General features: G+C 43.0%; 1 long non-coding RNA gene across 1 annotated transcript in view; it reads left to right on the top strand.

Annotated features, from left to right (window-relative positions):
* LOC131382146 (uncharacterized) overlaps positions 1 to 26,053 on the top strand; it is a 128,027-nt gene that overhangs the window by 12,763 nt on the left and 89,211 nt on the right. The window contains exon 3 of the long non-coding RNA XR_009211362.1: positions 15,365 to 15,480. This is a non-coding gene — a long non-coding RNA (uncharacterized LOC131382146). The remainder of the gene's footprint in view (positions 1 to 15,364; positions 15,481 to 26,053) is intronic.

Here is a 26,053-nt window from a genome sequence, read left to right on the forward strand (position 1 = left end):
CAGCAACCTGAACCTCTTACTGTACAATATTTGCTCCATTCACAATTAGCTCGACTTGAGTCACAGGATGGAGCTTACCAAAAGGAATTCCCATGTCCAAGGAAGGAACCAAGATCACTGAGAGGTTATAGTATGAAAAGTGCAGAGAAAAAACCTATTCTAAACATTTTATTAATTGTCAATAATTATTTTAAAACATTTAATATAGTCTCCTACCTGGTCCACTGGCATCAAGCTGCCAAATTGACACGGTCACTTTGGGAAGCCAGCTGGCAGGCAAACATGGAAAGTGCTGGCTCCTAGCATAGTGAGAAGACGAACAGATAGATGGTAATTTTCTTCTTTGTTTTATTTTTCTTTTTCTTCTCTCCCTCTTTTTCTTCCCTCTTGCCTTTCCCTCCCATTGCCCACTTTCTTTTTTTGGCTATTGAAGATTTATTGCCTTTCAGTACTTACAGATGATGTTTTCATAGGTTCTAATGAGGTCCCAGCAGTTTTTAACAATAACAGGACATTACTGTTCCTAAGATATATTATGTGTTTTCCCTCATCTTTCTCCCTTGAATGAAATGCTTAAAAGTAGTCTAACCCCCAATTCCCTTCCCTTTACTATGATAAATGGCTCCGTTACTTAATAGGGCTAAATACTCTGCTGTGACTTTTATACTGCTCATTTGAATAAAATCTTATGAAAAGCTTTTCTTGTGTGTTTTTCAGGTACTTTCTAGGAGAGTACCTGAGCATGTGCATGCAAACACCTGTGTATTATCAGCCTTGAGAGTCCGCTTTTTTTTTTTTTTTTTTTTTTCTGAGACAGGGTCTGGCTCTGTTGCCCAGACTGAGTGTAGTTGTGCAATCATGGCTCGCTGCAGCCCTGAACGTCTGGGCTCAAGAGATCCTCCCACCTCAGCCTCCCGAGTAGCCGGGACTACAGGCATGTGCCACCACGCTTGGCCACTTTTTATTTTTGGTAGAGATGGAGGTCTTACTTTGTTGCCCAGGCTGGTCTCGAATTCCTGGGCTCAAGTGATCCCCCTGTCTCAGCCTCCCTAAGTGCTGGGATTACAGGTGCAAGCCACCGCGCCCAGCAACCCTTTCTAATGCCATCCTTGTTAGTCGTGCATCTTGATGGCAAGTCTTGCAGCATTTCCTGATCCTCCTTGAGAGCTGTCCGGGGAGACTGCTCCCTATCCAGTTCCTGGGTTCTGGGGCAATTCATGTTGTCACCCATGGCTCCAACCCCATGTGACACGTCCACCTTTCACAGGAAGTCGCATCCTTTTCTGAGTTGCCTGCAAAGGCCGGACATCCTTCAGTCGCCTCAGTGCGACCCATGACCATGGAGGTATTTTTTAAATGGAAAAACCATTGCCATGAACAAGTCCCTCAGCACCACATGACTTAACTAGGGTGATCCTGACACTTGTTCTTCTGTGGTGACAGGGTTGGCAGCCAACTCCAGAGGTATTTTTTTGTTGTTGTTCTTAAGGGTAAGACAGATTAAATGTGAGTAACATGCAACAAAGAAAGGGACCAAGCTGCATCCCATGATGTAACATGCAGGGATTTCAATACAGTCAGGGTTTTTCCTTGAGGAGTTACAAGCTGTAGGGAATGCCTTTTAGCCAGAAGGGCTTCGAGCAGGAAAACTCAAAAAATTCTGTATTACTGTGTTCTATTTTGGTTCTGGGCTAGCTTTGGATGGGTGGCTTTCACTCTGCCCTGAAATTAACATGTTATAAACGGACGGGTTGGGTCTCAGATCCAGCAAAGAAGCCAGCTTGAAAAATCATTCTGGGAGATGCACTGAATCACTTGTTCCAGGAACAGAAAGCCACCGTGCCTTGAGAAACAGGCCGTCGGCAAAGTCCCTGAGACAAGCACCCTCGGATTTGCTGTCCAATCGTCACCGTCCTCCCTTCATTCTAGGACTTTCTGTCACTTCACTACTCATATTATTGAGGGCTTGACTTCTGCTAATAGGTTCTCTTAAAAGACTATCTGGAGACAGCTTTTTAAGAGCCTTCCCTTTCCGGATCCCTTTGGGATAGAAACCGCACAGCTATTTAATAGTCTGCGATAACCCTTATTTTCCATCCTCTGTTTTCTGGGCAACTCTTCGCACACACAAGGTAATGACTGCAAATGAATTCCAGGCAGGAGCAGAAATCCTCCTGCGCTGTGCATCGTCTGCCCCGCGCAGGCCTGCATATGGGCTTTGCACACTGCTCACTTTTTGTGCCACTTCAAAGTCCTGTCCCCTTGAGTCCCAATCAAGATACGGCTCATTCCACCCTTGGGCAGGAGGGCAATGCTGATGAGGCTGTTTATAGCTTCGGTTCCTGCACACTCCATGTTATTTAGTTGTTGTTCCTCCACTTTTTCCAAACAAGCAGTCTGTCCAAAAAAAAAGGATCAAATGGAAAACTTTATAAATACTCCAAATGGTGGAAACAGGAAGTGGAATAAAAATGATGTAGCTATTCACAGAAAACATGCTGTCATTTTTTTCTCTGTAAATATATACCATTCATTTTCAGAAAGAGGCTGTGCCTAAAGAAGAATTAAAAAAAAAAAAAAAAACTACACAGTGACTCGGCTGACTTTGGAGACTGTTCAGAGAAGCTGCCTCAGGCTGCGCGGGATGCTCTGGGGTGGGAGGGGCAGAACGACACGGCCCGGAAACCTCTGAAAAATAGGTACGGGTTCTACTGCGGAAATGCAAAATGATGTCTTGTTGGGTACCCAGGTCTCAGTGTCTTGTGACTTATTGGACAGCTGAAATGCTTCATCCATATCAATCATGTCAATGGTATTAATTCCAATTCCAATTGCAATTCCAATGATCTAATCCTTAAACCACATTCAATTTCTTCTTGGTAACTTTGTTCATATAATAATAGCAATGAACATTTATATAACGCTTACTATGTGCCAGGCACTCTTGTAAGTGTCTTACAACTGTGGACTCATTCACTGTTCACAGCAATTCTACGTAGTACGATATTATCATCCCCATCTTATGGATGAGGAGACTGAAATATAAATGAACAACTAAGTTTTCTGAGGCGACCTAAGCTGTAAATGATGGAGCTGAGCTTCAGCCTAGGTAGTTGGGTTTCAGGACCCATGTCCTTACTAGTATCTCTTTATTGTGAATTAAGAAAAGACTAGAAAAGCAAACACAAAGCACAGTGTGGTTGTGAGCCAATCAAACATTTCTTTCTTCTTTCCTGTTTCTTTCTTTCTTTCTCTTTCTTTTCCTTCCTTCCTTCCTTCTTTTTTCCTCTCTTTCTTCCTTCCTTTCTCTCTTCCTTTCTTTCTCTCTTTCTTCCTTTCTCCCTTCCTTCCTTCCTTTCTTCCTCTCTCTCTTCCTTCTTCCCTCCCTTCCTTTCTCTCTTCCTTTCTTTCTTTCTCTCTCTCTCCTCTTTCCTTTCTCTCTTCCTTTCTTCCTCTCTTTCTTTCTTCCTTCCTTTCTCTCTTCCTTCCTTCTCTCTCTCTCTCTCTTTCTTTCTTTCTTTCATTCGTTTTTGAGACAGGATCTAGCTCTGTTGTCTAGCCTGGAGTGGACATAGTTCACTGCAGCCTCCAACTCTTGGGCTCAAGCAATCTTCCTGCCTCAGCCTCCTTAGCAGTTAGGACTACAGGTGTGTGCCACCATGCCCAGCTAATTTTTAATTTTAATTTTTGATTATATGTGTGTGTGTATGTGTATGTGTGTGTGTGTGTATATATATATATATATATATATCTCGAGAGAGAGAGAGACATGGTCATATATATATATATATATAGAGAGAGAGAGAGAGAGAGACAGACAGCTCTGTCACTCATGCTGGAGTGCAGTGGTGCAGTCACAGCTCACTGCAAACTCAACTTCCCAGGTTCAAGTGCCACAGCCTCCTGAGTAGCTGAGACTATAGGTGTGCACCACCACACCCAACTAATTTTTATTTTTTGTAGAGACAGGGTCTCCCTATGTTCCCCAGGCTGCTCCTGAACTCCTGGCCTCAAGTGATCCTCTGGCGTCAGCCTCCCAAAGTGTTAGGATTACGGCACCCAGCTCAGACATCTCTTGTTGACACCGTTGGGCTGCAACTTCAAAAGAAGACTCAAATATGATTATAAAGGGATTGCTCAACCTGAATCAAACAATGGTATCCAATCTACATGTGTCTTTATGGAGAAGATTTCACGCAGACAGAAGAGAAGGCCAGGTGAAGACAGGCAGAGACTGGAGGATGTGGTCGCAGGCCCAGGGACCCCGCAGCCATCAGAAGCTGGAAGAGGCAGGAGCAGGGTCTCCCTTAAAGCCTCCAAAGGGAGCACAGCACGGCCGGCACCTTGATTTCAGCCTAGCAGTGCTGGCTTCAAACTTCCAGCCCCGAGAATGGGCTTGTCTACATTCTCTCTATTAAAACTGCCATCTTCCAGGGGCAGAGGAGCCAGAGGAGGAGGATTAAATGGATTAAATTCTGTATCCCCTGTAATACAGCCATCTGAATGCAGCAGTTCTCACAGTTTTGGGGCTCAGTGCCCCTTGTCACTTTAAAAAATTATCAAGGACCCCAAATAGTTTATCATTATGTGGAGCATACCTATAGACAATTACCATATTAGAAACCCAAACTGGGCAGATTTAAAATATTTAATTCACATGCAAACATCTTTCATTAATTCACATAAACATAAGCCTATTACATGTTGACATAAATGATGTTTTTATGAAAAACTGCTGTATTTTCAACACAGAAAACTCAGTAAAGTGGCATCGTTTTACTTTTTTTTTTTTTTAAACAAACCTCTATCATGTCCGGCATAATAGAAGACAGTTGGATTTTCATACACGCTTTGCATTCAATCTGTTGCAAAATGTTGTTTTGGTTGAAACGTATAAGGAAAATCTGGCTTCACATAGATACGTAGTTGCAAAAGTAGAAGCATTTAAATAGTCTTTTGGATAATTATAAATATTCTTTGAGTCTTCATAAATTTAAATAAATGATAATTTTTAAAAGTTAATTGCAACAGATTCTGAAACAATATAAAAAAAACTTGTGGTACTCTGTTATGTTAAAATTCACTGATGTATTTTATATTTTGAATGTACCTTTTATCTGTAAATGATTTTTATTTACTTATTTTAAATTGTGGTAAAATAGACATAACAAAATTTACCACTTTGCAGGGCACAGTGGCTCACACCTGTAATCCCTGTAATCACTTTGGGAGGCCAAGGTGGGTGGATCACTCGAGCTCAGGAGTTCAAGACTAGCCTGGCCAACATGGTGAAACCCTGTCTCTACTAAAAAATATAATAATTAGCCGGGCCTGGTGGTGCATGCCTGTAGTCCTAGCTACTTGGGAGGCTGAGGCAAGAGAATCACTTGAACCCGGGAGGTGGAGGTTGCAGTGAGCTGAGATCGTACCACTGCACTCCAGCCTGGGCAACAGAGCGAGGCTCCATCTCAAAAAAAAAAAAAAAAATTACCATTTTAACCATTGTAAGTGCACAGTTCAGCAGGGTTAAGTATTCTTATTGTTGTGTAACCATCATCACCATCCATCTTCAGAACTCTTCATCTTGTGAAACAAACTCCGTATTCATTAAACAATAACTGCCATTTCCCCTCCCCAGATCCCTGACAACCCCATTCTATTTTCTGCCTCTGAATTAGACTGCTAGTCGGATTCCACCTCAAATAAGTGGAATCATACAGTATTGTCCTTTCATGACTGGCTTATTTCACTTAGCATAGTGTCCACAAGGTTCATCCATGTAGCATGTGTCAGAATTTCTTTCCTTTTTAAGTCTGAATAATATTCCATTGTCTGTTTATGTGTGTGTGTGTGTGTGTGTGTACATATATATATATATATATATATATATATATATTCCACGTTTTCTTTATCCATTTATCTGTTGTTGGACACTTGAGTTGTTTCCACCTTTTGCTATTGTGAACAATGCTGCTATGAACATGGGTGCATGCGAATCCGTTTGAGTCCCTCCTTTTGATTTCTTTTAGTATATTTCTAAGGGTGAAATTATCGGGTCATGTGATAATTCTATTTTTAGTATTTTGAGGAACTACCATACTGTATTCTATGATAGCTGCACCATTTTAGAATCCGATCAACAGTGAGCAAGGTTTCTAATTTCTCCACATCCTTGCCTATATTTGTTATTTTCTGTTTTTTTTTAAATAGTAATCATCCTAATGGGTGTAAAGTCTCATTGTGGTTTTGATTTGTATTTCTCTAATAATTAATGATATTGGGCACCTTTTCATATATTTTTTGACTCTTTGTAAATCTTCTTTGGAGAAATGTCTATTTGAATCCTTTGTCCATTTTTAAAATCAGGTTATTTCTGTAGTTGTAGTGAGTTGTAGGGATTCTTTATATATTCTGCCTATTAATCCTTTATGAGATGTCTGATTTGCAAATATTTTCTTTCATTTCAGGGGTTGCCTTTTCACTCTGTTGATTGTGTCCTTTGATGCACAGAAATGTTTAATTTTGATGTAGTCCAATTTGTCTAATTTTATTTTTGTTGCCTGTACTTTGGGTGTCATATTCAGGAAATCCTTGCCAAGTCCAATGCCGTGGTGTTTTCCTCCTAAGTTTTCTTCTAAGAGTTTTATAGGAGGGTGGCACAGCCTCCCTCCTGACTGTGATCAAGGTGTCAGCTGGGCTTTGTTCTCATCTGGAGGCTCAGCTGAGGAAGAATCCACTTCCAGCCTCCCTTAGGTTGTTGGCAGAATTCACTTATTTCTGGTGACTTGCTTCTTCAAAGTCAACAAGGAGAACAAGACTCCAGAGAGAGGCTACTGGCAAGACAGAGTCTTTTATAACATAACGTTGTAATAAGAGTGACCTTCCAACACCTTTGCCATATTCTATTGGTTAGAAGCAAGTCACAGATTTCATTCATACTCAAGGAGGGTGAACTAGAATGTGAGTACTAGGAGGTGGGGTCATGGAGGTCACTTTGAAGTCTATTCATCCCATCTGATGCATGTTTTAAAAAGATGTCTCACTATAATGTGTGGAGGTTAGACTGTAGTGTGGCGGAGAGACAAGGCTTAGTGACAAAAGGCTGTTGTATCTGGAAATTAGGAAATCATTAGGAACTGCTTTTTCAACAAATATTCATAAAATCTACTATATGAGAGTCACTGGGTTAAGTGTTAAGGATGCAGTGTGGAAGTAAGGTTTCTCATTTTTTAACTTTAAAAAATTTTGATTGACAGAATAATTATATATATTGATGGAATACATGTGATATTTTGATGCATGTACACAATGTGTAATGATTAAATCAGGGTAATTGGGATACCTATCACCTCAAACATTTATTGTATCTTTGTATTGAGGATATTCAATATCCTCCATTCTAGCTATTTTGAAATATACAATAAATTACTGTTAACTATAGTCATCCTACTATGCTATACTATGCTCTATCCTATAACTTAATTCCTCTTATCTAACTAATTTTGTTCCCATTAACCAACCTCTCTGTAACCCTCCTACCCGCTTCCCTTCCCAGCCTCCAGTAACCACTAGTCTACTCTCTACTTCTATGATCTCAACTTTTAAACACCCAGTGGAATATTATTCAGTCATAAAAAGAAAGAAACCCTGTCATTTGCAGCCACATGGATGAGCCTGGAGGACATTATGCTAAGTTAAATAAGTCAGGCACAGAAAAAGAAACACTTTGTGATGTCACCCATATGTGGGAGCTAAAAATAAAAAAAAGTTATCATTTTTGAGAAAGGATTTTCTTGAAAAGACAGGGGCAAAAGTTATTTTAAACTGGTTGAGGAGGAAACAGGAGGTGTGACTGTAGTGATGGCCATCTAGAATATTTTCATAGACTTTGGAGAAGAATAGAAAGAGAGAGATGAGACAAGTAGTTTGAGGGGGCACAGGGTTGAGAGTGTTTATGTATTTTCTTTTTGTATTTATTTTCCTCTGGCTGAAAGGTAGGAATAGTAGAAAGAAAGAGGCAGAAGATACAATAGAGGGCACATTCCACTGGAGAACTGGGGGGATGGAATGAGGGGCATGGGAAGAATTATCTTGAAAGGAAGTGAAGACATCTTTTTGAAACCACAACCATAAAAACATTAGTAAGGTTAGTCTAAAAGTAGAGGGGAATTGAGGGAGTATGTGTCAGATAGCATCTGTTTTCTCTGTCAACTCAGAAGGGAATGATATTTATTAAGAGGTGTAAGGGCGTTGTCACTTTGAGGAGAGTAGGCAAAGTTGGGTGTAGCCTTCACTGGAGAAGGGAAGGGAAGGGGGACTGACCTCCAATGACCAAGTGAGCTATCGTGCAGGACTGTGGTTCCAGTCCAGACTCAAAAACATTAATTTGCAATGGAGCCAATCCACATGGGTGCATCATTTACTTTGGTAGTATTTGGGAAATCGAGGAAGAGGAATGGAGAAAAGAGAGAATCAGGGTGATCTGGGGCTGAAGTCAGCATGGGCCAGGGCAGCAGAAGATTCCTGTGGCAAGAGGTAAAGACAGCTACTGAGACTGTCAGAAGGCAGCAGCCTCCGCAGAGTGGGGAAGGACAGGAGCCATGCTCAGGTTGGGTGGGGGTGACAGTGGGGGCAGCAGAGAGAGAAAAGTTGCATTTTCAGAGGGGAGTTTTATATTTTAGCATCTTTAAGGTCATTGTAAATTTTAGTGCAGGCTAATTCAATCAGGAGAATTGAGTCAGTAAAAAGTTAACGTTAATAAAAATTTCCTAAAAGCAATAGGCCTTGAGCTACACATTACACCAGATGTCTTCGTTCTATGAAACCTTGGGGAATGGCCCTTTCCCCTCAGAGGCCACTACAAGGGGACAGGGTTTCCAAGGACCCTCCTTCCACCTCTGTCTGCTTATACATGGATTTATCTGTCTGATCGTTTAGGAACCTGTAGGCTGACATTTAAAGAAAGGGTACAGAATCTAAAAAGACATTTGAAAACCACTACCCTACAGTGTAAGAGACTTTGCATGTGGTTCTCAGGGATACTCTGCATGGATATGCACGACCTGAGAGCTTGTTAAATGTGCAGATGCCCCACCCTCACTCCCAGGCCATCTGCTTCCCAGATTCTGGGCGACCCGATCTGCATTTCCCCAAGCACAAACACGACTTCAGACAAAGTTGGTTTAGTGGGTCCAAGAAAGTTGACACCCATGGCATGCAGAAATTGTTAGGTGTTTGTAGAAAAACAGGGAACAAAACAAAGACCCTGCCCTATGGAGTTCATATTCCAGTGAAGGAAGGTAGATAATAAATTGATTATATGATCTATGAGAAGGTGGTGAGGGCAGTGATGGGAGAAAAATAGACCAGAGGGTGGGCAATGGAGGGTCATAGTAGGGACAGACTGCAATACTAAGGAGAAAGGTCAGGTGAGGTCAAAGAGGGAATAATGGGAGCTGGGTAGGTTGGGATGGGCAACTTCTGCTTTTGCTCAGAGGGCCACAGAAAGCTATCTGAGAGTGCTGAGCAAAAGACTGAATAACCTGCAGAACATTTTCTGAGGGTAACGTTGGCTCTTGCCTTGAGAGTAGACCTGGAGGTGGGGTAGAAGTGGGGGAATCTATTAGAAGGTAATTGCAGGAATCTAGGCAAGAGATGACAGTGGGTTGGACCTGGTAGCAGCAGGGCAGGTGGTGAGAAGAGTTTGGTCCTGGGGATATCTTGAAGGTAGAGCCAGAATTCCCCATAGGATAGGATGAGGCACAGAAGAGAAGGAAAGAGGTATAAACATCTCTAGAGATGGGTCAGCATCAACTGAAATGGGAAAGGCTGCTGGTTGGGGAGGGAAGATTGAGAGTTTGATTTTGGACTCATTGAAGTTGACGTGCTTATCAGACATCTGTGGGGTCTGTGGAGTGGATCGTTGAAGTTTGGGAGAGAGGTGTGGACCGGGGAGGGTCATTGGCATATAGATCCTGTTTACAGCCATGAGACTGGATGAGATCCCCAGGGGAAGGAGTGTCTATAGAGAGAGGGTGGAGGCCAAGACATGGCTCTGGGAAACTCCAGCACCTGAGGTCAGGGAGTAGAGGGGAGCCACAATGAAAATGGGAAGGAAAAGGCCAGTGAAGTGGGAGGGAAAGGGGAGTGTAGTGTCTGAAAGCCAAATGAAGAAAGAGAATCAAGGAGAAAGGAGTGACTGGCCATGTCCAGAGAACTGGCCGTGGAACTTTATAGTGAGAGAAAGCGTAGCATGATTGTACGCTGATAATCTGGTTGAATGGGAAAACAGTGATGTAGGAGACAGGGAGCAATGCCCTTGAGTAGACCTGAGGATATGGGCTGGATAGTGCAAAGAGAGGGCTTTGCTTTAGCAGGAGATTGTATAATTTATCTGCAATGAAGGAAAGAAGGCAGAATGCATGGGTACAGATGCTGGGAAACGGGTGGGTGAGGTGTGGGAGTGTAGGCATTCTCTTCTGGGTGCTGTGATGTTCTCAGGGAAGTAGAATCGAGTTTCTTGAGAGTTAGGCATGATTGAGATTGTATTTGTGTTAAGGAAGCATGACCAAGCCAGAAGAAGCAAGGAAGCTGAGGATATGTGCAAAGAAGTGATTATACCGATTTACCATGGAATGTAAACTAAACTTCAAGGGCATCACATGAGTGTGGGCCACGGAAGGCCTGGATCGCTGGGTTGGAGGTACCAATGAGTCAGCAGCATTATTGCTCTGGGAGATCAGACACACTGAGCAAGGAAGAGAAAGTGGGGGCCAGAAATAAATGCTTTTGGTGCTATTAGAAACTGTATTTTCCTTAATAGAAGATTAATTCTTCAGGAATCAGACCTTCAGTGTATGTGAATGAAGATGATAAAAGGAAAGGAAGGGACTGTTAGGTCAAATAAAAAATTATTTATTCATCATTTACTTTATGCCCTGTTGTGTGCTTGCCTTTGGGGAAACTTTTAATTTAGTTAAATCTACATTTTCTAAGAATTTCTAGTGAAGTGCTAAACTAGAGTGTATTGACCATTAGAACTCCCAGTGTATAGAGAAGGTGCTGTGTTCCCACCATTCTTCAATGGGTGAGTGTTTCTTGGGGATGTAGTTGGTTCTCAAACTTCTGCAGCCACTTCCCTTTCTTGCCTGCCATCTCGTGTGCTTACATTGTACATATATATTCAAAACTCCAAAACATAGGAGTTTTAACCCTGACACTTCTGAGTACATTTACCAAGACAATGAAATAACCAACTTAAAATTCAATAGCATTCTGGGTATCTCAGGACACTTGGCCAATGTTCAGTAAGGAAATTCTATCACAGTGATGTGATGACGTTCATTCCCATTCTGTTCCTCACTGGCACTTAGTGTAAATGGTGCCCCCTGAGGTGGTTCTGTGCCTCCTTGGAGATTCTCACTGGGATTTCTGAACTGTCCATCCTGCAGGCATCACAGGAGCCAGTGTCCCCAACACCAGTGAGTACACTAATCACTCCTTGTCTGCCCCCGTGTCACCAGTTCACAGATCCTTGAACCACAGGTGAAAACTCTGTCATTGTTTCCCGTAAAGTTTTTTTTTTCAGGCTTTCTACAGAAACTCTCATATATTATTAATGAGAGACCATGGAGCAAATGAGTGTGTCATTGTATTTAAGCTGACACTTGAATGAGAAGAGTTGGATGTTCAAGGAGACACATTAGTTTGCTCCCTCTGGGGCAGACCCTGCCTGAGAAAGCAAAGGATATTCACTTGTGTTCATTTCCACCCCCACACATGTCCTCTGCTTCTTATCTGCGCCTGCCAGCCACGGAGGACTGATGGCCTTCAATTCACCCTCACCAGCACCTGTGATTAAATTATTTCTCTCCTCATTTTGCATGGATACTTTAAGCAGGGCAGGCAGATAGGCATTTCCCTCCCTCTTGGAAAGTGTTCCAAGGGGACGGAGGCCACTCAGAAAAACACCAGTAAATTCTATTGGCTTCAAGTTTGGATTTGCATCCTGCCTTGGGGTGATGGGTTGGGCAGAGGCCTGGGAGAAGGAGGGAAGTGGAAGGAAGAAAAAGGCTTGCATCCAAACCAGAAGTCGCAGTGTCTTGCAGTTCCTTTTATACTTTCTTTCAGATAAGATTTCACTTCTTTTTATGCAAACTCAGGCCAAGCCTGTGGTCAAATTCTGCCCCTCAAAGGAGGGGTGAGGATAGGGGGACATAGTGACAATCTGAAACTCTGGCATTTCCTGATGTCATTCTTCATACTACAAAGGCTGGTTTCTCCTGCTTCCTTGGCTTCCCCGGAGTGCTTACTTCTTCTAACCAGTGAAAACTGAATCTCACAAGTAAGCCCCCAAATTTGGTATCTTGATTGGTGGGGTTCATTCCTGGGGCACTTACTGAGGCAGCTGCTGAGGCCCCATTCCTGCCCAAGCATATTTTTTTGTGCAAAATAATAGTTACATTGACCCAGCCCTCCTTCCAACCTAGAGTACATGTCTCATCTCTCCCCTTGGTGAAACTGCAGATCCTATTTCTGAGTCCTCTTTGAAGACAAATCTTCATATTCTGTCTTATTCATTACAAAAGCTGTTTGCCTTATCTACTGAATATATATATATGACCTTGTATTATGACTTCTTTAAGTAGAGGGGCTGATGTTGTCTGCTAATTGATCTTTTGGCCTACTCATGAGCTTTTGGAAACGGAAACAAGAATATTTGTTGATGATACCATAAAGACCCTATGAAATGGCTTTAACTGTAACTTCCTGTAAGAGATTTGCTGAAAACTCGCTTATGACTTCAGGGTGATTTTTACTTATTTGGTGTCTACTCTATTGGCCCCATGTATAGGCTGAGGAGAGAGTACTGAAATGATCAGATGCCAGTCAGGCTCCAGAGCGTGTCCCTCCCAGCATGAGTTCTGTGTCCACTAAAGAGATGGATCACAGTGCCCACAGCAGCATTGTTCTTAACAGCACAATCTGGAAACAACTCACGTGTCTGCGTACAGAACCGTGAACATGTAAATTATGGTAGATTCATTCAACACAGAGCAGTGGAAGGGAGCAGATTACTGTTACCTGCAATACGATGACAAAAGGTCAAGTGAAAGCAGACAGCTCCAAAGAGTACAGACTCCATGGTTCCGTTTCTATGAAGTTCAAAACTGGGCAAAACTAATTCCTGGCAATGGAGGTCAGAATAGTGTCAACTGGGAAGGGTCATGGGGCAGGGGTCTTGGGTCCTAGAAACTTGTATGTCTTCATCTAGGTGGGGTCACCCAGGTGGATGCGTGTCTAAAAATCAATTGAGTTGCTTACTTAAGTTGTGTGCGTTTTGTCAGATGTAAGTGATACCCAAGTTCAATACTGAAAAGAAAAAGATGAGTCACAGGGTCCCTGGCTTGGAGGAGCTTATGGTCTGGTAAGAAAGAAAAATGCGAAGGGAATCATTTCCCTAGAATGTACTAAGCGTGGTCATAGAGGCACGCACAACGAGGAGACACAGAGACAAGTATGGGGCTCAGGGAAGGAGGAGGAGAGAGAGAGAAACACACAGAACTCTTGGAAAGAGGCAGGACACTTGAGGAGAGGAACAGCTCAGTGTGTCTGGTGTGGTCCGTGCCACTGTCACGCCAATGAACCTGCTCTACAGAAGGCCACTAAATCCCAGGGATCTTTCCCAGCTTTTCTTCTCTTTGATCTCCATGGCATTTGGTTTTTTCAATGGCTTTTATTTTTGGAAACACTCTCTTGCTTAGTCTCAGTGACATTTCCCATTGGTTTTTTTTTTTTTTCTTCTCATTCTTGACCATTTCTTTTTGTTTTCCTTCCTGGTTCCCGCTCCCAGTCCTGCCCTTTAAAGGCTGCTGTCCCACAAGAGCTGGCTGTGTCATCTTTCTCTCTCATCCTGTCTCTGGGCAGCCTCATCCATCCGTGTCCATGGTTTTAGCTAACCCTACCTCTCCTTCTACCTTCCCCCAGCCCCACTGCCCAAATGTTGTTGACTACAAATTTGGTATCTCCAACCCATATGTCCACATTACCTTAAGAATTGCGTTTTACATCCCGAGTGGACATGACTACTCAGATGTCCTGCAGACAGCCCAAAATTTCATATTTCTAAAACTGGGCTTTTCATTTCCCCTGCTCCCCAAATGTTCCTCTTCTTGTTCTCCCTCATCCTGCAAACTGTCTTGAGAGTTGTCTTTTGTCCCAGGCTCAGTTGGGTGGTCTGTCTCTGCTCTTCGGCTCTACCTTCTGTGCACCCCATCATGGCACAATTCATGCTCAATTCAAAGCAGGGAGCAAAATGGAGGCAGCCACTGTTGTGTGTCTCCACTGCTAAATGAGGCTCTCCCAAGTGCAAGGCTGCAGGGGGGCTTTGGGAGAACGCTTGGTGGAATGCAATTAGGCTTACGTTCTTTACTGGCAATGGCCTCAGAGTTTTCCTGTTTTTTCCCATAGCTCTGTGTGGACATTGGAATTATGAACCTGGTATTAGTTTGATGCAGTGACAGAAATGTAACTGTTGACTCAGGCAGAATGGGAACCTACTGAACAGTGTTGGATTCAACCTGGGGCACAATTGAATCCCAGGCCTTCGAGGATGGTGTCATTCGGATTTGGTCTCTCCCTTTCCCGCTGCCCTCTGTAGCTCAGCTTTCCTGCCTGGTGGCTTTGCCCTCAAGGGGAAAACTGAAAGCTCAGGACTTACTTGACCTTTATGGCTGGCAGTTCCAGCAGAAAGAGGAAGCTTCTCTTCATGACAGCGTCTCTGCACCCAGCTGGGATCATGATCTCCCCGCTGAGCCAATCACCAAGGCAAGGCAGGTGGAATGCTCCTGCACCCCGCCAGGAGCTTGGTGTCCAGCCAACCCTCCAAAAGCCTGAGTCTGGGGTACAGTCAGGCCCACAGGAAACCTGAGGGGCTGTTAGCAGAAGAAGAGGGAACTTATGCTGGCCAAGCAAAACAGCACTTGTGCATCAGAGGCCCTCTTTGAGGAGGCGTGGGAGACACGGCTGTCTGGGCAGGGTTGGAAGTTGGCGACACCATGCTCCAGACCCAGCCTGGGCCCCTCGCTTGTGGCTTATGTCCTCCTGTCAGCCCCACACTTCCTACTCCACGAGTCATTGTCAGGTGAACAGGACTCAATGAAAAGGAGCCTTTTAACCTGTATTTTCAGTTTGCCCTCTGTCTTTACCTGCCATGGCCTGTGCTGTGTCATGGGAATGAGGAAGGATGGTGCAGCAGCCAGTGCTGGCTGGTCTGTGTGAATCACCTGCAAGTCATGCAGAATGATGTTGTGGCGGGGTCAGACTTCCAGCATCCGCAGCTCACACACCCTTCTATTCCACACAGGACCTGGCACTGGGCTCTGGACCACCCCTGCCCTTGGTCCATCAGTGTTGCTCACACTAAAAACAGAAGCCATGCTGGAAGACAAACAGAGCTGCTGACCTAAGCCCAAAGCCCAGGTAAGGTACAGACAACAGGCAGGCACCGGAGTGGCAAGGACCATCACGTGGTTCCTATATCCATGCGTGTTCTGCCCGGGCGACGGCTGGCGCTCTGAAACACCATTCACAGCTCCAGTCCTGGCCCTGCCGCCACCTTAGCTTGTGCTCTCGTGTAGCCACCGACCCTCCCCAGATGTCCATGTTTTTATCAGGAGAATGAGAAGCTGGATGTCATCGCTCCTTTGCAATGATTCTGAGGTACTGCATTTAGGGAGAAAACCCCACCACACACATGCTCAATACAAACCCTATTTCTGGGGGTAGATTTGATTTAAAATGTCACCATAAACCATTTAAAGCATCCAGTAATTTACTAATAATGTGTGTCCTGATGAGGGGAGGGAAGGCCGTGGTTTCAATCTCTCCTACTGATTCAGTACGCGCTGTTCCCTAAAATAAAAATCAGCTTCATCGAAAGCTGCTGAAAGTTTTATGTCGCCTTAGCGCACACCACACCTAAACTCAGCAGGACACTGTTTCCTTGTTAGAGGATACATAGCAGAGAGTTCCAAATAATAGCTCAGCTGTCCAATGTCTACTTAATGGATTAGCAAAGTTAACAAATGATATCTTATTCCTGGCTCCTTCTGCTGAAATGCGATACTTCCAAAGGCTGGAAACCGTTCCCACTTGGTGACCTTCCTCCTTTCAAAGAATGAACATATTTGCTTCTCTCAACCTAGGCCTTTTCCCCTCACCACAGAATAACCCAAAACATCTGGAGATACTGTGGGGTCTCTCTCAAGAAGATTACACGTTCTTTTCAGCTTTTACTTCTCTGGGAGATGAATCTTGACAACTGGAAATTAGCAGCTGAGTTATGGCAACAAGGAGGGCCCACCTCACAGTCCCTGGGGACGTCTCCGTCCTTCTCTTCAACATCGTCTCTGCCGTTCCCTGCTTACTCTCCCTCCTTCCTTCTTCTTTCTTTCCTCAGATGTTTCACTGAACCTTGAGAATGTAAGTCACAGAGAAGCTTCCTCCTCCTCCGTCCCGTTTCTAGCAGGGAAAGCGGCCCCTGGAATAGGAATTGGGCATTCCTGGCTCCCAGCATGTTTCTTCTGGGCCTGGCCTGAGGCCAGGGCTGCTGCTTAACAGGGCAGGTTTTACTTCATCTCGAAATACCCCTAAAGGCCATCTAGCTCTGGCCTCTGTGTAGGTGTAACAGCTGGAAACCTTGAAGGCAGGTGGAACATGTTCCTCTGTCCTTTCTGTCATTAGGGGTTTTACAGAGCTGGTCCGCGCCACTGCTAATCACTCACTCATTCCTTTCACACTAATCTTCAAGCAAGGGACCTGGTTGAGTGTCCGCTCCATGACAGGTGGGGGACTCTTTGCCCATGGAAGCTCTAGGGCCATTTTCCAGCTGAGGTTCAAGAAAAAAGGGAAGATGTGGGTCAGAGGACACCCACAGAGGACAGGTGCTTTCCTTCTCAGGTTGCCGCAAACATCCCGATGTCTCTCCTCTTCAGTTCCCAGTTGACAGCTGTCAGCTAGGTTCTTCGAGGCCAACTTTTGCTAACGTTTGGTTAGAGAAAAAAAGAGGAATAAACCCTCCTCTGAGTGCGATGGTTACAAGGATGCCCATTGGTATGTCGAGCTGGGGATCAGAGCGGAAAAGCCAATGCATCATAGGATATTGTAAGGATGGTTTATTTCAGGAAAAGACGTATTTTCCCTTGGGATGTGAACAAGTGTGTTGGGGGGAGAATGGGTAGAAAATCGGGTGATGGGGATATAAGGAGAGTGTGGGAAGACACTAATGGTTGAAGTGCAGGAGGGTCTAAAGAGCCAGGCTTGTCTGCCTTGGCTGATTTTGGTACAGGTGGAATGTGAAATATGAACTGTTTACACATCTCCTATTTCCATGGACTAAGAAAAACGGAGAAAGCTGGGCACAGCGCTATAACTGAGCTCCCTTCTTCTGAGCTCCAAACCACTTCTTTAAAATGGACCGTTAGATCTTGGAGGAAGCCGTTTTCCACTAGGCCTAGTGGTGCTGGAGCAGAGCGTGTGCCACCAGCTGAGAAAACAAACCCGAGAAGGAGAAAGTATACTCAGGTTAACAGGCCCCGGGCAAAAAGTCTCCGTTCCCTGCCTCCCCGCCCGGCCTGCCCTCCCCTGGGGCTGGAACCGTGGGCTTTGGCAGGAGAGGTCTCAGGTTGGGGCTGAGGATTGGCTGCCCCAGCCGCATAGAACATAAAGAGATTTACAGTCTTCTACTTCTGACTTTTATTAAATGAAAACCAGAGGTATAAAAATAAGGCAGCAAATAACACCATAACAGGAAATAAAAGGGGCGAAGCGGGGGCAAGGCCGCACCTTGAGGATGGCGTGCCCATGGTGATGCGGGTGTTCACAGCCACGACTCTCACCAGCCACGCTCCACGGAAAGGAAGCCACCGCGGACGAGGGCGGCGGGGCAGGACTTTCTGCATCAGGGGCTCACGGGTCTAGAGCTCACTGAGAAAGGTTCAAGCTTTGGTGAAATCTTAACTATGCCTTGTCAAGATTTTTCCTCTTTTGCTTGGAAATCTTTGTTTATTCTAAGTAACATCTCACATATTTGTTTCCAGTTTGTTTTATACCTCCCTGAAACTAGTTAAGTTAAAAGCCACCTGATGCTGGAAAACCCTTTATGGACTGTGCATGTGTATGTGCCTGTGTATGTGTGTGAAAGAGAAAATAGTCATACTTTTAATTTTAAGTAGCCAGCAATTGGAGCTAAGGATGACATTCTGAACCTTCGTCCGTAGTTTCCGAGTGGGGTTTGTTCTTTGGAGGCAATCCATGAACCTCCCAGCCACAGAGCTCTCATTTGATTGGCAATTCCCAGCACTGAAGAGCAAATCCTGCTTTGGGAGCCTCACGTATTTCTTTTCCTTTTTCCAGACCCGTACCTGGCCTCTGATTCTTCAGCTAAATTCAGGTGGAAGATATCAGATGCTTATAAAAATATTCTAAAGTCATGCCTAAACTTTTAAGGGGGAAAGGTCTAGATGTTTCATTAAACATTTATCACTTTTTTGGAGGGAAAGAAACTTTATTTTCCTCTCTTGGGGAATTACCCAGAAGCCATAAAATCCTGTTTTATAACTGAATATCCCAGTTTACATCTCATGGAACGAAGCAAAATAAATACAAACTTTAAAAATATGGTCACAGCCCATATATTTTAAAAAGCATTGTCACCACGGACCAACGCAGCTCAAATATGTTTCTTTCATGTTTAACCCTATGGGGTGGGTAGATTTCCCCCCCATTATCAGTCTTGTTTCCCTATGAACTGTCTGTTTTCTGCTGTAGCATTAGTAAAAAGGAGTGGTAATGGAATCTTATGTCTTATTTACAAAGTAAAATGTTACCAAAATCTGAGAATAATTCCTAGGGATGAATTTATTTTCTCCTTTCCCCACCGGGTCCTTCAGATTTTTCTTCAGTGGCTTTAGTTTTGCTTTTCTTCAAGTTTTACTTTCCCTTGGAGTTTATATGAAGGAAATGGAATGAGGTCTGGGATTTGCTTCAAAACAGTCCAGTGGGGCGAGCCTGGGGGATGCAGGTGAGGGTCTAGGTGAGACCAGCTTGGATGTGAGCTAACTGTTATTGAAGCTACGTGTTGGGCGCAGGGAGGTTTATTAGATTACTCTGTTTTGCCATATGTTTGAAAATTTCCATTAAAATGTCTTCCTCAATTCTCTCCAGATTCACTTTTCTCTTTTACTGGACCCTGGTTTGTTGATCCATAATTCTGTCCTGCACACTCCATGTTTTTTTCTGGAAAGGGCGCCATTTTGCCCAGTTCATGGCCTCCGGCAATGAGATTCCTGGAGCTCTTTGTGAAGAAATCTCAACACGAGAAGACAATGCTTGCCACGCAGTGTGGCTGGGTGCTGCCATCCAGCTTCTGTCAGGGTGCATGTAAGACATGGGTCCACCAGGGCACGGGCTAGCATGAACGAGATGGGCCCTGTGGCACCAAAAGCTTCCTCCTTTCAGCTCCATTTTTGCCTCCTCTTCCCTCTCTTCCCCTTCTCTTTGTCTCCCTTCAATATTTCTTCATCTTATTCCTTCTCTTTCCTTCTTTTCTTTCAGTACCAAAGTCACCTCTCTTTCCTATCTCTGGTGTGGGAAAGCTGTTCTGTAACCATTTCTCAAATTCAAATTCCTCTGGAGTGGCGAGCCAGAGCTCTTAGCCGCTGTGGAGTGGCGGGCCAGAGCTCTTAGCCGCTGTAGGGTATCCATCCGCTCTGCTTTACTTAACGCAGAACACATCCAAACAGGTGTCTAGACTTAGCCCTTGTTTGACGTGGGGCAGAGGAGTGCCAAGGGAAATAGCTTGAACTCTGTCTATAGTTGAGGATTAGCTATGTTCAGGCAAAGCAAATGGGATGTGTCGGGGGAGGATATTACCAGCTGAAGTCAGAAGGCAGAGATGGACCTGAACTTCTGAAAGTCTTTCTGCTCTGCCAGCCTCCCCAGAGCTTAATAAAACCTGCCTCTATTATCACTACATGAAGCTAAAATGGATAACCAATAAAATAGATAAGAGTATCAGAATTCTACATTGCTTCAATAGGCAAGAATGACAAACTAGAGCCGATAAGGTAAAATGAAATATTAATAATTCTAAATTCCTGCATCCAGGTGAAAATGACCAATTGCAGTAATGTGATAAAGACCTAACATTATTCATATGCAAAAGACCTGGGGCTTCCAAAAGTTTGGCCTGAGCCAATAATGAAATGCAATTACTGAAAATGCAAACATACTTTCAACTGAGTTAGTAGATTTGCAGTATACAGATCAGAGGAGGTAAGAGTTTCATATTATGAAAATTAAGAAAAATAATGAAAATAATGAAATCCAGAGGCAAGTGGGTGAGATGAAGAGGAGTCTGGAAATGATAAATTATAAGGGATCATTGAAGAAACCAGGGCTACCTCTCCTGAAAAGAAAGAAAGAATAGACGGTGCCTTCTCTTGGAGGGCAGAAAGAAGGCAGGCCGACAGAAGCTGCAGGGAGCTCCTGATGACACAGAGCAAGCTCTCCTCCTCTCCTCCCCATCTCTCCAGTGGTATGTAGCTGCAGGGCCAGGACAAAGGCACGGAGCAGCTACTGGAGGACTCAGAAGAGCAAGTTGTGGAAGGTCGACTGGAGAAGGAGGCCAGAACTCCAAGTACTGCTGAGCTGGCAGTGAGTCTACCAGGTTTTTCCTCCAGTTCTCTTCACCGCTTGGTCCAGGATGTGGGTGCAGCTGCAGAAGGGCTCAGCACGGTGGGTAACTAAAGTTCCAGCTTTCCAGATGGAGGATCAAAAAGGGGAGGGCCAGGGAACTAGCAAGGACTCACAAGAGCACAGAGGGGAAGGAGTTTGGGAAAGCAACCCTTCAAGGTGGTTATGAAATCCTGGGCTCCCCCTGAGCTGCACACGAATGAATCTGATTCTAATCAGCACACAAAGGACTTTGAGAACTGAAGTAACAGACAGACCACCATCTAGGGTCCAGACAGTCACTGAGAAGCACATCTGTGGACAGATGTAAATAACACTGCAAAGGCCCTGAAAATTGAACTGACCTTGAAACCACAGACCAAAGATGGCAGGTTGGAACTTAAGCCTGAACCTACCTGGATTTTATTGTCTGCTAAGACAAAATACCAACATTTCCCATAGGATTTAAACAAGACCCCATTCATAACATAATAGTCAAACTGTCTAGGACACAACCCCAAATTACTTGGCATGGGAAGAATTAGACAAATCTCAGATGGCAAAAAGCAATCAACAAACACTAAGGTGACACAGACTTTGGAATTAAATGACGAAGATATTAGAGGCACTATTATTAATATTAAAATGTTCTAAAAAGCAATTGTGGACACTCTTGAAATAGATGGAAAGATAACTTTAGTTACCCCACTCTGCTGAACTAAAAAATAAAATAACTGTAATTAAGAAAAAACTTCACTGGGTAAGCTTATTTTCCTTTGTTTTTAATATATTTAACTGTAATTTTATAATTGATTTTTTAACAATTACATTTTTAAACACCTGTTTGCCAATTCCTAAAAATGTAAAAGTCAGCTCTCGTGAACTGGTACAAGCTAGCTTTATAACACAACTGACATCCACCATGAACGGTCTGTTGTAATGAACAGTAAATATCCCACATTGCAGGACTCCTTAGAGAACTGAATATAGAAATAGACACTGTTAAACACCATGTGAGAGATGAACGTGCATTTCTGAACATAGTTAACTTGTGGTCCAGGGAAGATACTTTTGGAAAGGTTGATGTAAATGAACAATTCAGCCCTAGGTGCTCTGATTCTTTTGACTACATTTTATTCTCTCTCTTGCTCCATAGCCACCTACACTATTACTTTCACTCTGACAATCTGTTCTGCTGTGTTTGTCTTCTTTCTACCTCTCCCCTGAAACTCATCTCTTGGACAAAGGAAGCCCTCATTATTATTATTATTTCATAGACAGCAGCCAAGCTTAAAATCTGGAATTATGGGTAGGAATTTTGGAAAGGCTGTAATTTCTTTCTTAGTTGGTGAAAAGGGGCTTTTGCCATTATTCTTTCCCAGACTTCTTATAAGACTTACACCATCAAAATTGTCTCTCACAACATTCATACTCTTCACAGCTATTAAATCATAGAGAGGATGGAGACTGTCTGAGAAGCTTGGCCAGGCCAGCCTCTGGGATACTGTTTGACATCAGCTCCCTTTTTGGTGGTCATATGCATGTGATTTGTCCCCACATCCCCATCTGTGCTGACCTTCCTCCCACCGCTTACTTACTGGGGCTCTCGGCCCTTGTTGACAAGAGTAGGAGCAGCCAAATAGTTAGGGATGATGTGATTTCCCCCTTCACTCTCAGATGGACGATAGATCACAGGCTCACTATCATCAGCATCCCTGGATCTCGTATGGGAAACATTCCTTTTTATGACTTCAGACTACGTTTATGTCAATGAAAATCATCCCCAAGCTACAGGAATTTGACTCAATAGCTAATTTCTCTTAATTTGCCCACAGCTGTTTTACCTGTGTTGACAATTTTCCTAAAGAAAAATGTTATCCCTTGTGGAGTTAAAGGCTTTTTCAATTTTGCCAGCATTTCAGAAATAAATGGTGTGCTAGTGCAAAGCTGCTTTTCAGTGAACCACGGTCTTGCCAAAGCTGCGTGTCCTCCCACTACATCATGGCTGTGAAAGGGAACTTTTAAAGCGGGTGGTGCCCGAGGTTTAAGGCTGGCTGGAGACAAAAACAAATGGAGGAGGCAACTGTTTTGAAAAACTACAACTCCCATGTGGAAGCCCCATTTGGGAATCAACATTTTAACTTACAGTGGTTGAAATACTTAATTAAATTCAAAGTAGAAGCTGGCCGCCACAAGACACCATCTCACCATTCCTTTATGAGCCCTTTAAAGTTGTAACTCAAACTTTGGCAAGTCAGTTTTAAGGCAGATTTGTTGACACGCTTGTGGATGGCCAAAGTCAGGCTGCTGGTTTGCTTATTCAAAAGAATGGAGATTGTCTCTATGTACACGGTAACGGGGCTGTGATTCATAATCACTGCCTCTCAATATTATGCTTTATTTCTCTTCCAGAAATAGTGATACACTTTCTTTCTTTAGACATTCTAGGTGTTTTGGAATACATAGATTTGTTTACTTTTTTACTACTTCTAAAATTGCTGGTCTCATTAGTGGAATGAAGAAATTCAAGTTGAGTGTTATCCTTCCTTGCATCTCTAACTCCTGAGGCAGAGCTGGTTGGGCAAATGTCAGGAAGTGAATGAGTGAGTGATGATGGTAATGGGTGAAGTGGTGTTTATGGTCATATACAGGGCTGAGTACCAAAGGTCAACATTTCCTTTCAGTTGGTAATGGGCTCACTGCTGTTAGATAACAACTAATATTTTCAGGGGAAAAAAGTCAGCTTAGAAATGAAGATTTATCTTTCCCCACCCAATCTCAGAAAATGATTTTGTATTTATTTTGATCTAGGCCCATTGTTTTTGGCTGTGATTCAAGAAAAGTAGAACAACCCTCTTTCCAAGTGGGAATTTGGGGGCTGCTATCTTTCTCTATATTTTTAAATCCTCAAAATCAATAGGGGTAATATTGCCCCCAGATGAATAAAAATTGGTTCTTAAGGGGGGTGTTTTAAAAATCCTTTTTATATATAAGTCACAGATATACACATATGTAGTACATAAACACTGTATCTGTGGTATTAGAATCATATAGGGGATTGATTAGGGAAAATGTCTAAAAAGGGTTCCTTGGTGGAGGGGTGATAATGAGTAAAAGATTGAGAAACAATCTTTTACTCATTCTAAGTGGACACTTTTTTTATAACTTGCTATTTGTAACACTAAACATAGTTTCAAAATCCCTGACTCCATTTACTCATAAAGAGATCCCGTAGGTTGGACAGGGTGGAAATAACAGGTATATCAACTATTCCAATCATGTATTTGCTAATCTTTTTTTTTCTTTTTTTTTTTGAGATAGTCCCAGCCTGGAGTACGGTGGCACAACCTTGGCTCACTGCAGCCTCCGCCTCCTGGGTTCAGACGATTCTCCTGCCTCAGCCTCCCAAGTAGCTGGGACTACAGGCACGTGCCACCACACCTGGCTAATTTTTTGTATTTTTAGTAGAGATGGGGTTTTATCTTGTTGACCAGGTTGGTTTCAAACTCCTGACCTCAAGAGATCCGCCTGCCTCAGCCTCCCAAAGTGTTGGGATTACAGGCGTGAGCTATGGCACCTGGCCTATTTGTCAATCTTAATGGCCAAAACGTAACTATGTTATTTCAAATCGCTTCAGTGTTGCTATTAATTTACAGATTTATATCATGCCTATGTTTACATTGGTATGTTAGCTACGTAAATATACTCCCATTACAATGAATAAAATTGATATAATCTTTTTAAGAAAGAAAGAATTTTTAAGAAAGAAAGAATGGCCATTCATTTTAGACAATATTTGGCCCAACACAATAATAGATAGTTAATTTGTGATCAGTTAACAATTAAGTTCTCTTTATTATAAAAATGTCATGCTGACATATGTGATTAAAACTTCTTGGATAGAATCTATTGCTGCTGTTATTGCTGAGGTAAGAACTAAGGGAAATTTTCCCTTTCATGTGTGAAGAGTTATATCCCCTTTTAATCTGTGATATCAGCATTTGTCCAAAAGCAGTTCTGTTTTCCAAAGATGATCATCCAGGCTAGGCATTAGAAAAACAGAAAATTCTATTAAAAAGAAAACATAAATCTGAGCTGTGTATTTAAAATAAAGAAACTAGCACTTTCCAAAGTAAATGAAACAGGGTTTATCTTATTTTTCTCAGAAAAGGAAGGTTTGAAGCTAACCCATTTATGATTTCAAAGTCATGAACAGATTGGTGAAATAGTGATGGATCCAGTGTATATTTTATAGTAGCATGGAATTTAAAAAATAGGAACTCCTACAATATTATTTCATCCAAAGCATAATAAATAGAGAGAGTAGGGTCATTGGAGTCGATGATTTAAACAAATACCGTAGCTCAAGAGGCACCTAACATTGTGTGGAAAAGGTTGAAAAATGGCATTCATCTGCTTGGTGTTTTAAACACACTCCTCCTTCACGATTAACATGAAGATAAACCAAGTGAGGCCAGCTTTGCATTTTTCTTTTGGGTCAAAGGAAGTCACTAAGATATAATTTCATGTCCTACTCTGAAAATTTGGGGCTTAGTGTTATCATGATTTAGGCCATGTTTTTGATGGATTATACCGGGAAAGAAAAGTTGCTACAGTGCTCAGACCATTTAATTCCTTAGGAAGGTAACGTGATAGTTTCTTATGCCTCACATGAAGCCCACGCTGGGGAAAGGTGACCTTCTGAGTGCAAAGCCAGTCTTGAGGTGCAGGGTCTTAAGGTGCCCATAGTATTCAGTTTGTGAGTAGGGAGAGTAGATGCTAAGTTAGTTGTTAAGTGAATAAATCAGACTGTAACTTCTCTTGGGCAGGAACTGTGATTTTCTTGATCTAAAGGGGCATCAAGAAGGAGGAGGAAAATATTCTGTTAGGTTGGTGGAAAAGTAATTGAGGTTTTTGCCATTTAAAAGTAATGGCAAAACTTTTAATGGCAAAAACCGCAATTACTTATGATCTATAGACAGGAGATGAGGCAAACAAAGTTCACATCCTTCAGAGTCGTCCTAGAGTCATTCCAGAGGGCTGTAGACTTTGGCCAAAACCTTTAAACCTGCCTCGGTTTCTATTTATGTCAGATAAAACTTACTTCTATGCCATCCTTTTCTTTCAGGAAATGATTGATCCAGAAGGGTTTTGCAAGTGACTTAATAGCATTTAGACTTGTTTCTTTGTCAATAAATGGGGACACCAATAGTTACCTTCATGTTTCTTCATAAAACTTGTAGAAAGTGCTCAGCATATAGTGGGTGCTCATGTAAGTAGGAACTCTCTATTAGGGTTCAACTGAAACCAAAAGTTGCTG

The sequence above is a fragment of the Hylobates moloch genome, unplaced genomic scaffold (assembly GCF_009828535.3).
Source record: "Hylobates moloch isolate HMO894 unplaced genomic scaffold, HMol_V3 SCAFFOLD_20, whole genome shotgun sequence".
Taxonomy (NCBI): domain Eukaryota; kingdom Metazoa; phylum Chordata; class Mammalia; order Primates; family Hylobatidae; genus Hylobates; species Hylobates moloch.